General features: G+C 36.7%; 1 protein-coding gene across 9 annotated transcripts in view; it reads left to right on the top strand.

Moving 5' to 3' along the window:
• The window catches only part of FRMD5 (FERM domain containing 5), a 343,392-nt gene that overhangs the window by 124,605 nt on the left and 201,755 nt on the right, over nt 1-17,032 (top strand). The gene's annotated exons all lie outside the window — the stretch shown is intronic.

The following is a 17,032-nucleotide window of genomic DNA, read 5'->3' as shown; positions in this document are numbered from 1 at the left end:
CACCCGTCTGTGTCACTCACACTGGGAGCTGGAGGCTGGAGCTGTTCCTATTCGGCCATCTTGGGCGTGTCCCTCCACCTTCCTTTTTAAGACTGAATAATATTCCATTTCCTTTCAAGGCTGAGCAATATTCCATTTTGTGTATATACCACATTTTGTTTATCCATCTCTCAGTGGAAACTTGGGTTTTTTCCACTATTTGCCTATTGTGAATAATACTGCTATGAACATGGGTGTACAAATATCCATTGAAGTCCCTGCTTTCAGTTCTTTGGGTATATACTCAGAAGTGCAATTGCTGGATCATATGGGTATAGTTATCATATGGGTATACTTACCCAGATGGGCTTTGTTTTATAGACTAGTTCAATGTTACCCAGGCTGGCCTTGAACTCCTTGGCTCCAATGGATCATCTTGCTTCAGCCTTCCAATTAGCTGGGACTATAGGCCAGCTAGGCCAGCACCCAGCTCAATTGCTGGATCATATGATAATTTTATGTTTACTTTTTTGAGGAACCACTATACTATTTTCCACAATGGCTGCACCATTTTACATTCCCACGAGGAATGTGCAGGCATTCTAATTTCTCCATATCCTTAACAACATTTGTTACATTGTTTGGGGTTTTTTTTTTTTTTTTTTTTTTTAAACAATAGTCATCCACATAGGTGTGAAGTGGTATCTTATTGTAATTTTGATATGCATTTTCCTAATGGATTAGTGATTTTGAGTATCTTTTCATATGCTTATTGGCCATCTGTTTATCTTTGATGGAGAAATATCTATTCAAGTCCTTTACCTGTTTTTTAATTGGGATATTTTTTGTTATTGGATTATAGGAGTTCTCTGTATATGTGAATATCAATTGCTTATTAGATATGTGCTTTACAAATATTTTCTCCCATTCTGTGGATTGCCTTTTACTCTGTTGATTATGTCCATTGGCGTACTTTGATAGTGCCCTTTGTTAATTTTGATGAAGTCCAATTTATCTGTTTTTGCCTTGGTGGTCTCTGCTTTCGGTTTCATATCTAAGAAACTTCCAAATCTAATGGCTTGAAATTTTTTCCCCTGTTTTCTTCTAAGAGTTGTATAGTTTTGGCTCCTATATGTAGATCTTTGATGCACTTTGAATTAATTTTTGTATATTGTATAACGTAAGGATCCAACTTTATTCATTTGCATGTGGATATCCCAAAGCCATTTGTTGAAAAGACTTCCTTTACCCATTAAATGGTCTTGGCATTCTTGTTGAAAAATCATTTGGCCATGGGCTTATTTCACATAGCATAATGTTTTATTTCTGGGCTCTATTTTATTCCTTTGATCTATATGTCTGTTCTTATGCCAGTACAGTACCACACTATTTTGATTATGGTAGCTTTGTGGTGAGTTTTGAAATCAGGAAATGTGAGACATAAATTTGCTCTTCTTTTATAAGATTGTTTTGACTCTGAGATTCTTGAGATTCTATGTGAATTATAGCACAGTGACATACTTTTACTTGTGGTCTTTGAAGTATTTTATAGGAAGTCCTTTATGACATTTTTATATAAAAACTCCTTTTGAGGTAATCCCCTCTAGTTCATCTAAGTTTAGGATAAGTGGGAGGGTCTGATCATTTAAGCCAGTATAGGGCTACATGGTATTATTTAAACCCTTAGGGGGAATAAAAGATTACAGGATAAAGGATTTGAAAAGATATTTTCTTTCTAGAGAAAAAGGAGGAAACCACATTCGAAAAAACAGTTATCATGCCTTTTGAATTTTTTAAGTTTGATTGGAAAATACTCAGCTATTCAGCATTTGCCTTTAGCAAAGGTTTTAGATTGACTCCCCTCCCACCCATTCTCAATAATCTTATTTTTTGTTTTATAAATGAATAAGCTTGGGGGATTTTATACTGCAGTGTATAACATATGTATGTAATATAGATATAAAAAATACACATGGTTTAACCACTTCAGCAAGCTGTAAAAATCCAAATCTTCAGGGGCTACCTTTTGTTATTTAAGGATGCATAAATCATGATAACTTTTAGATAAGTCCTTCTCATCTTCATGAGCTTTATGAAATCTAGCACAGTTACTTTCCATAGCAGATGTTTGATAATTGTTTTTTAGTGAAATTTTAATAATAATAATTTTATGTCTGTTTTTTCCTGTTTAATAATAGGCAGTATTTGAAGGAACTTTTCTGGCTTAGTTACTTCATACATCCAGTCACTTAGTTTTCTCCCCTGTCTATCTGAAGGAAAGGTACTTACTAAATTTGTTAGTGATCACATTTTTTTGAATTTTCTAGACTCACTCATTTTGATTAAAAGGTAAAAAGTTAGTATTTTCCCATCAATATTTGTATTTATTTGAATTATCAAATTTCTTTTGCTTTGAACCTAAGCATGCTGCAGTCCTTGTTGTCTTCGTTTTTAATCTTGCAGTTATTTATAATTTCTTTCTGTAATCTCTTACAGTTTTGGTTTAGTTTTTTGACAATGCAATTGAATATATTCCCCATGTATTTAAGAATATTTTAAATAAGTGCCCATTTCTTTGTAATGATTTTTCTCAGAAACAAACAAATCCTCAAGCTACTCTAGTAATATTCCTATTCCAGAGTAGTACATCATAGTTCTTGAGAAGAAAAGGAAAAATAATTGTTTCTGTGTGTTTTAAGTGGAAAGTGGTTTCTTTGATTTGCATGAACATTAAGCCATGATAGGTAATGACAGTTTTTTCCTAAAATGTATTCAGTTACCCATTGACATGGATATGTCATAACCTGTTGTCCTTGGCTTATAGATCTCCTCAGGGAAAATGTTCCAAGAGAGTGAGCAAAAGAAATGCTTTCTGGGGAAAGTATCAAGGCGAGAGTGTTGTTATTTCAGACATCACAACATTTCCCTATAGCAGTCTATATCCAAGAATAAATCTGTGCTAGCCAAGCAGATGAATCTGGCATTTCTGAGAATACATGTGATGGTTGAATTGAGATTTTTGGTAACAACTGTGGTCACTCTAAGATACCCATTTCTGAACATCTCAGACTGAGAGATGACTGTGAGAGGTATCATTTTAAGTCTGGAGACCAGAAAACCTCTATACTTGTTCCTAGAGCTTTTCATTTATCTGAGTATTTTCCTCTGCTTGTCAGGACTTGTGCTTTCACGAGCTCCTGCTCTCATATCAGGGGAGTGAATAATGGAATTTGGATAATTTTTTGGTTTTTGAGTTGGAACACTCCTTTTCCTATGGAACGTCTATAGAAAAAATGAGTCAAACAGACAACGTGCAGGGGAGGCAACTCTGAATGCTTCCATGGCTATATACATATCTGTTTTCCTTGATTTGCTAAACCCTAAGTTAAAAGGAAACTACTGTCTAAAATAGGGAGATATTCCCTATATTTATACCATTATCTGAGTATTTACAATGGAGTATTTTGTATTATAAATGTCAAAAAGGTTGAGACAGGACTCACTTTAAGAGGGGAAACTTTTTTAAATGACGGAAATAGTGGCTTAATAAACCTACATCTCCTTTAACTCCTTTAATATCTGTAATAAACTATGACTGTTCAAGAGTTGAGCAGTCTCTTGTTTGAAGCAATTTATTTGTTTTCCTTCAAAATTGGCACCACTTTAGAATTTCCAGTTGAGATCTACTTGGCTAAGACTTCATTTCCCATCCAATTCATTAAAATCATTGATGTTCAAGCCAAGGAGAGGATATTTTCTGGGTCTACTTATGATGGCTCTGTATCTAACCAACCATGTTTAGAAACCCTCCAAGGCCTATGTGATTTTTTTAAAAAGAATTTATTATGTGGAATGAAGAAGCAAACATGTTCTGTTTTATACTATTCACAGCCAAGTAATCAGCCATTTCCCTCAGGAGTTACTTGTACTAAGAGCTGGCCTGGACAGGGAAAGGCGCTGTAATGGCTGCTTATCACCCAGAGCTGCCCAAGCACTAGCTTCACGCTATAGCTCAGAGGGACCCCAATGGTCTTTTCCTTAGTGCTTAGGGTTTTAGTACTAGACCTCTGAAATGCAGACCTAAGAAATGCCTGGTGATGGCACTAAAGCTGACATCACTATGAAAAGCAGGCAGGAGGTATTGCACCCCTTGTGAGGAAGTTTTAAAAGTTCCTTGTAGCAACTAGCTTCCCTATTAACAAATAAATAGACCTTCCATAGCAGCTAGAAGGTACCTCACCCCCTTTATTGAACTGTGGCCATGGACTTCTCAATGGTATCCCTGTAACCCTAAGACCTAGTGAAAAACCTGGCACAGGAAAAAGTATACAGTAAATATTAGATGAAAGAATAGGCAGCAGAATCACTTGAACCCCGGGGGGACGGAGGTTGCAGTGAGCTGAGATGGCGCCACTGCACTCCAGCCTGGGCAACAGAGCAAGACTCCGTCTCAGGAAAAAATAAAATTAAAAAAAAAATTCAGCTCAGTGATTTCCATTTTTTCTCCTGCCAAAGATCATGTTAGTTATTTCTGTTTCTCATGGCCTCCATATTTTGAAATATTTATTATTCTGCTTTGATTAAATAATAATTCATTTGTTTCCTAATTTTACTGACCAAAGCCAACCAGGACTTCTGGTCAATATGAGAAAATCACAGTTGGTTAGTACCATAATTTCAGCTCAGAAAAAAAAAAATGAATATTTCATTTGGGTTGTGTAACAAGCCTTTTGAAATAAAAATAACTTCCAGGCCCAATTATTACTTTTAGGGGGCTTCTATGATTCTGAGCAAGCAGACTAAAATTCAGTAATATTGTCTAAACTATTCATTTTATAGATAAACATGGTAATAATGCTTAAGGAGTTAGGGAGAAATGACTTGTGCAAGGCCAAACTAATTGATTCCCATTTCCCAGTTCAGAGTCTTATTTAGGATGGATATATAGGATAGGGCTTGGAGAGGGTATTCTAGAATGAGGCCTTAAGTTCCTGGCTCCTTTTTAAGAATAGATGGTGTTGGAGTATTGTTAACATAAATTTGGACAGAATTTATGGATAGAATCCCATTTAACAAATACTGTATTATCTCATATCTAGTTATATATAGTATCATTACATATCCTTATGATCTAGCTCACAGTTCATACCAATGTTTTATTGTTGTAAGCTGCAAAATTCTATTATATTTTAAAAATTTCATATGAATAGGTGTCATAGAGGACTTGTTTTTGTCTGGAAAGAATGTGGGAACACCCTCCTTGTGGCCCCAGGAGAGGGAATGGCTTGAGAGTGCATGTTATTAACTTGAGATCAGGACTAGGCATCCATTAGAGAGTGACCCTTTTGGACAGTGGGATCAGCCTTTGTAAGGCCTGTAAAGAAAACCAAGAATGAAACTATGCAGTCAGAGCAAGGTCAAGGATTTGAAGTGGATCAAGATTCCTATGTCCATGATGTTTTGCATTTCTGCTATTATTAACATGTCAGAATGTAATAGGTAGTCAATATAATTTGATTGTTCCAAAAAAATTAATCACAAGTCCTTATCCATTTAGCAGTCTTCAAATTAATATATTATTTTGCTACATTAATTTATGGACATTTTCTACAGCATTTATGGATAATAATTGTATGCAAACACCCATATCGTTATAAACATTAGTAATAAACTTCAAGGTGTTTGGGCTGAATATTAAGTTTGCTCTTATACATATATGTTTTTGTGTGCAGAATGTGTGGAAGGGTCAAGAAAAGGAATTTGAAACTCTGGAACAGGCAAATATACAGGAAATCATGCAATAGGGAGAGGAATACTTAAGGTTTACCTGAAAGATGAACTTTTACTATTTCTTATCTTAAAATTTTTAGTTTTGTTTCTTTAGAGACAGTCTTGCTTTGTTACCCAGGCTGGAGTGCAGTGGCGTGATCAATAGCTCACTCTATCCTTTAACTCCCAGGCTCTGGCAACCCTCCTGCTTCAGCCTCCCAAGTAGCAGGAACTTCCAGTGTGTGCCACCATGCCCAACTATTTAAAAAAATTTTTTTAATTGAGATGGAGTCTTACTATGTTGCCCAGGTTGATCTTGAACTCCTGACCTCGAGACATTCTCCCACCTTGGCCTCCCAAAGTGCTGGCATTATAGGTGTGAGCCCTGTGTCCACCCTTGATCTTTTATTTTATTCAGGTATAAAACATAGATAATAAAAGCACAGTTTTTTTTGTTTTTTTTTGTTTTTTTTGCTAGCACAAATTTGGGACAATTTTGTCTTTGAAAGGGACAATATCTGCCATCTCAAATCATAATCCAATTAGTTGAATGAGGTTCTTTCAATCTGAACACAGTCTTCTTATGATTATTAGTATGACATAAAGGAATACAGCATGGTATGTTCTGGTGTCCTACAAAAGCAAAAACATCCAGAGCTTTCCACTGCAAAGCTTTATAATGGAGGTAAGCAGTAACCAATTCTAAAGCATTTTAAAGCTGGTTAAATTGTCTGTAACAGCAAACTTTTATTATAATCTTTTTTTTCCACCTTGAGAGGGCAAGGTAGTCTAGCTGTGTTTCAAAATCTCTTACCGTATTAACGAGGGAGAATCACTTGCTACTATAACAAGTAGCAAAAAGGTGCAAACATTTATATGGTAGTGTGGAGTGAGTTCTTTTCTATCAGGCAGTCCCAAAACACTGAGAGGCATACCCTGTTCTTTATTTTGACTGTTTTATGTCATACTTAGAACTATTAAGTTTTAGAATCTTTAAAAGAGAACGTATGAGGTCAATAGGTCTAAAGCATGTTTTGTCTGTCTGTACAATCAGAACCCTTAAGAAAATTTTTAAAGTTTTAAGAACTTGGCTGGGTGCGGTGGCTCATGCCTGTAATCCCAGCACTTTGGGAGGCCAAGGTGGGTGGATCACCAGAGGTCAAGAGTTCAAGACCAGCCTGGCCAACATGGTGAAACCCTGTCTCTACTAAAAATACAAAAATTAGCCAGGCATGGTGGCGGGCGCCTGTAATCCCAGCTACTCAAGAGGCTGAGGCAGGAGAATCGCTTGAACCCAGGAGGCAGAGGATGCAGTAAGCTGAGATCACATCACTCTACTCCAGCCTGGGCAACAGAGCAAGATTCCATCTCAGCATCAATAGTAAGGAAACATTTTTTGTATACAAGCACTTGTGTATATAGTGGAATATTAAAAGGTTTTAGAAGTATTTTTGTAATTATTAAGAATACAGTCAATGTACTTTGACTAATACAATGAATAACACAAGAGTCCAATGTAGCTTGATAGGCTGAAATGATGGAACAGATGGAAAAGAGTACATTAACCATAAATAAACATAAAATCGTGAACTTAGGTTCCAGAAATCAACTCTGGATACCCATGATGGAGAAGATAGTATGTTATGGGAAGAGACCCCAAGTTTATAATTAGCTGTGAGCTCACTGTAAAGCAAGGTGGTAGAATGTTAGTTACAAACGCTTAAACTGTATTAAGTAGAGAGGAGAGAGTTTTATAGTACACTTGACTATTGTTGCCAGAATTTTAGTTTGTTTTGTTTAGTTTAGACAGGGTCTTGCTTTGTCACCCAGGCTGGAGTGCAGTGGCACAATCATGGCTCACTGCATCCTTGACCTTCTGGGATCCAATGATCTTCCTGCCTCAGCCTCCCTGAGTGCTGAGATTACAGGTGTGAGAACCTTAGTTTTGTGTTCTACTCTGGGGATCAAATTTTAAGAAAGATGCTAACCAGCTAGGGTGTACTCAGAGGAAGGCACCAAGTGGATGTGGGGACTGAAAACTGGCCTGGGAGGATGAATCAGAATAACTGGGTGAAGACATAAGTAAAAGTATAGCTCTTGCTTCTGGGGGAAGAAAGCCTGAGAAATTATTTGATCTGAAATCCTGACTTTCAAGTTGAGGAAACAGGCTCAGAGAGATGTTTCCTGGGTCACATGATGAGACAGGAACAGACTACAGACTGGTTTCCAAACGTACCAGACAATGGGATAGCAGGTGCCAAACAGGTGATATGCTGTGCAGAAGAGGGGCCAGACCTTTTCAGTAGCTTAAAAAGGCAGAACCAACACTAGCGTTTGAAAGTTACAGAGATGATTTGGGACAAAAATAGAAGGAACAACTTTCTAGCTATTGTATAGCTGCCTAACGTTGGAATGGATTGCCTTGAAAAGCAGTGAGTTACCTATCACTAGCTATGTTCAGGTAAAGGTTGGATAGGATGTTAGGAATGCTGTTGAGTGGTTCTTTTCATGCAGGAAAGGTTGGACTACACAAGTTAATTATGGCCCCTTTTGATTATTAATAATAGCAAACATTTATTGAGTTTATGGAGCTACCATGTCAAGTGTGGCATATATATAAATCTCTTTGATTCTTATAATATTTGAGGAAGCTGAATAGCTGAGGCTCCACAGATTATTTGTCTGAGGTCACACAGTATTGGTGAGGTGAGATTCAAATCTGGAGGTAGTTTTGCTAACTTATGTGTTACAGCTGCAGATCTCTAATTCACATAACTATTAGTTAGATCCATTCTTTTGTGATTTATTCTTTTTTTTTTTTTTTTTTTTTTTTTTTTGAGACGGAGTCTTGCTCTGTCGCCCAGGCTGGAGTGCAGTGGCGCAATCTCGGCTCACTGCAAGCTCCGCCTCCCGGGTTCACGCCATTCTCCTGCCTCAGCCTCCCGAGTAGCTGGGACTACAGGCGCCCGCCACTGCGCCCGGCTAATTTTTTCTATTTTTTTAGTAGAGACGGGGTTTCACCATGGTCTCGATCTCCTGACCTTGTGATCCGCCCGCCTCGGCCTCCCAAAGTGCTGGGATTACAGGCGTGAGCCACCGCGCCCGGCCGTGATTTATTCTTTAAGCTTTTGTTCAAGCATTATTTATTCAAGCATTCTGGAACAGAAGCAGACTCTCAATGAGAGGGACTAGCTTGCATTAGGAGATCTGCTTGCTTGCTTGCTTGCTTTCTTTCTTTCTCTCTTTCTCTCTTTCTCTCTTTCTGTCTCTCTTTCTCTCTTTCTTTCTTTCTTTTCTTTCTTCTTACTTTTATTTTAGAAATAAGATTTTGGTCTGTCACCAAGGCTGCTCTTGAACTCCTAGACTCAAGCAATCTTCCCACCTTGGCCTCCCAAAGAGCTGGGATTACAGGCATGAGCCACTGCACCCAGCCCTGGTTTCCTATGGGTTTCAGGTATCATTAATTTACCCTTGGAGGCACTTATGCCATCATAGTCCTTGAGAATAAATCCTCTGGAAATGGTTAGTCATTTGTAGTTCCTAAGCCATTTCAATAATGGTAGAAGTAATATTAAATCACCATGTGTCATTAAGAGACCTTGTGTTCCCAAATCTCCTTACTTTGTATACATTTAAACAATTTCCTTAGTAGTTATAATCCTCATATTATGAATATGAAAACTGCATGTCAGATTTTGATTTGTCTTGCCTCTCCCTTAACCTGAGCTGTTTTTTAAAAATTAAACTTTTTGAGATAATTGTAGATTTACATGCAGTTGTAAGAAGTAATACAAAGAGGAGAGACTGTGTATCTTTTACCCAGTTTTTCCCTATGGTAGCATCTTGCAAAACTGCAGTACAATATCATAGTCAAGATACTGACATTGATGCAGTCAGGATATAGAACATGTTAGTCACCACGAGGATCCCTCCTATTGCCCTTTTATAGACACCTCTCACCTTCCCATCCTTGACACTTGGCAACCACCAATCCTTTTCCCATTTGTATAATTTAGTCATCTTAAGAATATCATATAAATTGAATGATACCATTTATAACTTTTTGGGGTTTTTTTCACTCGACATAATTTCCTGAAGATTAATGTAGGTTGTTGAGTGTATCAACAGTTTGTTTCTTTTTATTGCTGAGTAGTATTCCATGGTATAACAGTTTGTTTAACCTTTACCTGGTAAAGTACATCTGGATTGCTTCCAGTTTTCAGCTATTATGAATAAAGCTGTTATGAACATTTGTGTAAAGGTTTTTGTGTGAGCACAGGTTTTCATTTCTTTGGGATAAATTCCCAGGAAAATAATGCTAGGTTATATGGTAGTTTCATGTTTAGATTTATAAGAAACTGCCAAACTGTTTCCCAGAGTGGCTGTACCATTTTACATTCCCACTGACAGTGTGTGAATAATCCAGTTTCTTTGCATCCTTGCCAGCATTTGGTGTTGTCACTATTTTTTATTTTAGCCATCCTGATAGGTGTGCAGTGATATTTCATGGTTTTAAGTTGCATTTCCCTAATGCTAATGTTATTGAACATCTTTTCATGTACTTATTTGCCATCCGTATATCCTCTTTGGTAAAATGTCTGTGTATGTCTTTGGCCTATTTTCTAATTGGATTGTTTGTATTTTTATTACTGGGTTTTGAAAGAGCCTGGGCTTTATAGATATCAATTTCAGCAATGTGCTATTCATTCCTTGACTCTGCCTTCCTGCCTTCCCAATACCTTATTCACAGTAACCCTCACATCTGACTTGTATGATATATTGTAGCCTGAGAAAATCATGATTCCATTCTGAATAGATCTGGAGCAAAATACAGGTCATCTAAACTTGCTAGCAATCTTTTAAACATAAGATTCACATGTCATAAAATTCACCTCTTTAAAGTATACAAATCATTGTGTTTTAGCATTCACAAAATTGTACAAACATCACCAGTATGTAATTTCAGAACATTTTTATCACTGCAAAAATGAAATCGCATACCCATTTGCAGTCACTCTGCACTCTCCCATTTTCCCATTCCCTCAGCCCCTGGAAACCACTAATCTACTTTCTTTCTCTACCAAATTGCCTATTCTAGACATTTCATATAAACAGAATTCTGCAATATGTGGCCTTTTGTGCCTGGCTTCTTTCACTTAGCATAATGTTTGAAAGATTCATCCATACTGTAGCATGTATTAATATTAGTACTTCATTTTTATGGCTAAATAATACTCCATTATACAGATATCCCACACTTTGTTTACTCATTCATCAAGTGATAGACATTTAAGTTGCTTCCACTTTTTGGCTATCATGTATAATGCTGCTATGAACATTTGTGTGTGAGTTTTTGTGTGGCTATATGTTTTCATTTCTCTTGGGTATATATCTAGGAATGAAATTAATTGCTGGGTTATATGATAACTCTATATTTAACTGTTTGAGAAACTGCCAAATTGTTTCCCAAAATGACTGAACCATTTTATATTACCACCAGCAATATGTGAGAGTTCCAGTTTCTTTGCACCCTTAGCAACACTTGTTATTTTTTATTGTGTCCATTTGTGTTTTTTATTATGACCATCCTGGCAGTTAAGGAATAGTTCACTGTGGTTTTTATTTGCATTTCTTTAATGATAAATGATATTGAGCATCTTTACATGTGTTTATTGGCCATTTGTATTTACTCGAAGAAATATCTATTTCAATCTTTTCCTGTTTTTAAATTGCATTATTTGGTTTTTCATTGCTGAGTTTTAAGAGTTCCTTGTATATTCTGGGTGCCAGATGATTATCAGGTATCAAATTTGCAAATATTTTCTCTCATTTTGTGGGTTGTGTTTTCACTTTTTTGGTAGTGTTTGCTATGGTCTGAATGTTGATATTTCCCTCAAATTTATATATTGGAAATAATCCCCAATGCTATAGTATTAAGAGTTGGAGCCTTTAGGGGGTGATTAGGTCATGAGGGCTCCACCATCATGAATGGGATTAGTATGCTTATAAAAGAGGCTCAAGGAGCTTGTCTCTGCCCTCCACCCTCTGAGGATGCAACAAGGCATGATCCATGAGGAACAGGCCCTCACCATACACCAAATCTGGTGGTGCCTTGATCTTGGACTTCCCAGCCTCCAGAACTGTAAGCAATAAATTATACTGTTTATAAACTACTCAGTTGATGGTATTTTGTTATAGCAGCCTAACACTGTTTAAGTCAGTGTCCTTTGAAGCACAAAAGTCTTTACATTTTGAATATGACCATTTTAACTGTTTTTTATTTGTTGCATTTACTTTGATGTCTTAGCAATATTTTAATCAGTACTTTTTTGCTCATGATTATATCCCTCTCAATATCTTTTCCAGGTACAACCAATTCATGGCACATACCCAGACTCTCTCCAGTTCTCAATGCAAATGAGCTTGCCTCCTATTCTCTGAGAAAGTTGAGATTATTTGCCATAAATTCTTCAACTTCCTCTGTCTCGACTTAATAAGTTTCCATGTATTTTCACTCTTTTCCCTTTTATACTCTCTCTGTCTCTTTTGAAGTACAGGAATTTTCCTTTTCAAAATGAATACGTCCACCTGGTCCATTCCATCCCTCTTCTTCTTGGACTTTAATTCAGTGATTGATCTTTTTCTCCCCCCAGCATCAATAATATTTTGTTCTCTATTAATCTTTCTTTTCTGCCTTCATACAATCTCAGGTCTTTGTTGCCCCTTTAAGGAAAAGAATGGAGGGGGAGCTTTGCCCAATTTTATTTTTCCTTTAAGCTACCAACTTCTTTGACTCCTTACCTTTACTTATAATCTTGAAAGAGCAGTTTCACTTCTTCTAAAATATTGTAGTAACCCTCTCAGTGGCCTCCAAGTCCAAAGTCTCCCACTTGGGCTCCTCCTACACACTTGCCATCAGATGAATCTTCCCAAAGTAAAGTTCTTATCACCTAACCCTCCTGCCTAAAAACTTCGATGACTCATTTAATATCAAGTTATCTATAGGACTTTCCAGCCTAATATTCAAAGCCCTTCATAACATGTTCTCTCAACTCTGATAGATCTGAACAACTCATTTTTCCCTGAACACCCCCTTGCCACTAGTTTCCTGCGTAATGCCTGTTCCGCAGAATGCCTGTCTTCCTTCAGTTCTTACTATGGAAATTCTGTGTAAAACTTACTAAATGCCTTGAAGTCTCTGTTGATCGTCTCTTCCCCTTCCACCAGAGGGCACTCTCCAATCTTTGAATCCCTATCACATCGTGAACGACTATGTGGCCCTTATTATTTGACCTCGTATTATGGCTTTTGAAAGTAGATTGTGAATTCTCTGAAGGCAGAGGCTTACCTATCTGTGGACCTCTCCAGCAGCCATCCAGAGCTGGTAGAGCTAGTAGGTATTGCTTGAATTGATTTATTAAGTTGAGTATTTCTTTTTTTTTTTTACTTTTTTTTTTTTTTTTTTTTTGAGACGGAGCCTATATCTGTTGCCCAGGCTGGAGTGCAGTGGTGCGATCTCGACTCACTGCAACCTCGGCCTCCCGGGTTCACTCCATTCTCCTGCCGAGTAGCTGGGACTACAGGCACCTGCCACAACGCCCAGCTAATTTTTTGTGTTTTTGGTAGAGACGGGGTTTCACCGGGTTAGCCAGGATGGTCTCGATCTCCTGATCTTGTGATCCGCCTGCCTCAGCCTCCCAAAGTGCTGGGATTACAGGCGTGAGCCACTGCGCCCGGCCAAATCGAGTATTTCTTGAATTATTTTGATTTAAATTGAAAACAAGAACCTGGACACCTACATCCATGATGAAAAATCTTGAAAAGATAAAGCAGAAAACGTGGGGTAGACAGTGGGAGGTGAAGCTGAGAACGTAATTTATGCGTTAGCTTTACAGCAAATCAGAGCACCTGGAGTTCAAAACCTCATTTTTCTGAGTGTCAGTTTTGTTTTTGAAAAACAATCAGTGCATAGCATATTTACTCTTTAATCTCAAAACACTAAGAGTTAAGAAAAAAAAAAGTGGAACTGGTTGAGTAAAATGATATAAAGTCACCTTATCTGACAAACTGTATCATCTGTTTTGAATGAAGGCCCTACAATTGTTGTGAAAGATGTCATGTTCATCTCCCAATTATGGAGATAAAAAGTAATGAGTTGCAGGAACTTTGCAAACTCTAAAGCACTGCATATAAGTTGACCTTTAAAGTTGAAAAATATTTCTTACAAAATGTAGGTCAATTTATATGCTTACAGACTGCTGTTACCTGGTTGGTAGGTGGTAGCGGTCTCTCAGCTGGCTCTTTAAGGATGAGTGGGTCATGAAATCAGTATCACGACCAAAATCAATACATTCTCAAGGATAAACCCAGTTAAAAAGTTTTAAGTCAACCTGTGTACTAGATTGTAATCAACCTCCATCATATGCATAGTGTTATTAACTCTGTTGGGTATTCGAATGAGACTAAATCGATTAAATATTTACCTGTTTGGGTTGGGTGACTAAAGGTGCTTTTGTTTTATTATTTTTTAGGTCTTAATAGGAAAATGATACTCTTCATTATTTTATCCTTCCTTTTGGGCTCTTTGAATTGATTTCTAAATTGTAAGTTCTTGAAAGCTGAGAAACTGTGCCATATATTTTTGTAAACCCTAGTCCTACCAGGACCTCTTTAGCATTATAATTATTCAGTAGTACCAATAATGATAGTCCTTAATATTTGTTGAGTGCTTACTAAGAGATAGACACTATACTAAGTACTGTATATTCATTATTTCATTTAATTCTCATAGCAACTTTGTGAGTTATTTCAAAGGAAGAAATGAGACTTAAATAATTTGCCTGAAGTCACACATTGCATAGGTGGCTGAGCCAGGTGGTCTGACTCCAGAGCCTATGCTCTTAACCACTACACCATCTTCTTTAATAAATGTCTATTCTCAGTGATGCTAATTAGAACCAAGCTGTGCGCATGGCATATGTGCAGTGACATCCTGTCTATGTTTTTATTGTGTAATATACCCAGGATACTGTAAGCCCACAGCTGGTGTCCATTAATGATAATGGTGTGGGAATTCAAAAATAATTTTCAGAGCATCTTGAGTACAAGACATTACATAATTTTCATTTTTCAGTGACCTTTAAATTCTGGAGCTTAAAAGGGTCTTGTTATTTGGTTACCCAAAATGGTTTTCTTCTTTTTCTGAAAGTTGGATTTGAAATGGAGGTAATATAAGACTACAATGTGCTTTCTGATATTATTTCAGTAGGATTTTTTCACTTTTATTTTTTCTAAGCTTCTCTAAAGGGAGAGGTAGAGGCAACGTGTTTTGTTTTTTGTTTTTTGAGACAGAGTTCGCTCTTGTCACCCAGGTTGGAGTGCAATGGCGAGATCTTGGCTCAGCGCACCCTCCGTGTCCCGGGTTCAAGCGATTCTCCTGCCTCAGCCTCCCGAGTACCTGGATTACAGGCATGCGCCACCACAGCCAGCTAATTTTGTATTTTTAGTAGAGACAGGGTTTCTCCATGTTGGTCAGGCTGGTCTCGAACTCCCGACCTCAGGTGATCTGCCCGCCTCAGCCTCCCAAAGTGTTGAGATTACAGGTGTGAGCCACTGCACCTGGCCAGTATATTTCTGTTTTGGTTTGAAATTTTATGTTAATTTCCATATTTGTTGGGTTGTGTTTATATTTCTTGAAAAATAACTCCCCAAATACAAAACGAACAAAGATAACAAAATATACTTCCAAACACCAGTTACTCAAAATAAAGAAATGTAAACCTTTTTTCATATTTGCTTTAGAAAATTGCTAAAATTATAAAGTTAAAGTTTCCTGTTTTCTCTTCCCAATTCTATTTTCATTCTTTCCTCCCTGAAGGCAATGACTGTCATAAATTTGGTTGGTAGTCATTCCATGTTTTATGCATATATTACAAAGATATAAATCCATAAACAATGTACAGTATTTTGCATATTTTAAATTTTACATACATTGTAATATACTATATTAATATTAAGCAACTGTTTTTGAGAGGAAAACAATTAAATCTAATGGAAAATATTCTCTTTCATTAATGTCAGAATCACCAAACACAGACAATAAAATTTACACATAAAATTGAAAATGTCATGAGAGTGTTTACAAATACACACAACTTTGAGCAAAGCTTTACAAATCCTTCATACCATACAAAACAAATGAAAAAATAATGTCAATTCATTTCTGCCCCAAACCTAGTTCTTAAGAGAAAATTTGCAGGAAGAGAGGTATGAATAGTTTCACAGAATACATTTTCAAGAATTTTTTTAAAACTGAAACTGCAATGCCCAGAACAAGATAAACAGTACCCTTAGCAGTTAGCACTGTTAATAAGTCTCAGATACACAAAAATGAAGTTCCAGAGGGCAAAGCATTTAATTACATTCCACAGTGAACACTCTTGTGATTCATATAAAACATAGTTCTCTCCAATTTCTACACAAACTGCTCTTTTCTTAATTTATTTAATTAGTTGAACAATGAAATAAAGTTTTCCTTTTCAGCATTTATCTAAGATGTAGAAATAACAAAGTAGTTGCAATAAAGTGTATGAAATATTTAATAAGAATATATGAACATATAACCAAAACAAATTGTGAAAAAAGATAAAAGACTTTCATCTTCAAACAACCCATTTTTCTAAAATGAAAACAGCTTTCCAATGGGGGAAATATCTGTGGTTGAAATACGACTCTCAAGCAGTACTGAAGTTTTTTGCATTGTCTTTGGAATGAGAAATGATTACTTAACAGAAACTTAAACAGCATATACAAATGTTATATTGAATATTAAGCAACTTTTAAAATATTGCTTTCATATCTAATCTTCAGATCTAGTTCAAACATTGTATTCCATAGTTTGAATATATCACAATTTGTCCCATCTACCATTGCTGGATGTTTGGATGATTTCCATATTTTTTCTTTCATAGATGATTCTTCAGCAGTCATCCCTGTACATATCTTATTGTGTTCCTGTGTTTCAAGAGAAAGAAAAGGATTTTTGCATGACATACTGTAGTAAACAGAGAAGAGGTAAATGGCAGGGCTAACAGCCCACAGCCATCTTGAGAGCTGAAGGGATTGTTATTTAAGCCCACTTGTAACACCTTGCTGTATCATACATGCTAGGAAACTCTGCTCCAGGTTTTGTCTTATAAACTTTAATGTTTATATGAATCACCTGGTCATCTTGTTAAAATGCAGATTTTGACTCTGTAGGTCTGGGGATGGGCCTGAGATGCAG

This window comes from Theropithecus gelada, chromosome 7a (assembly GCF_003255815.1).
Source record: "Theropithecus gelada isolate Dixy chromosome 7a, Tgel_1.0, whole genome shotgun sequence".
In the NCBI taxonomy this organism is placed as follows: domain Eukaryota; kingdom Metazoa; phylum Chordata; class Mammalia; order Primates; family Cercopithecidae; genus Theropithecus; species Theropithecus gelada.
The sequence above is the reverse complement of the archived record's forward strand: the minus strand, read 5'-3'. Positions and strand labels throughout refer to the sequence as shown.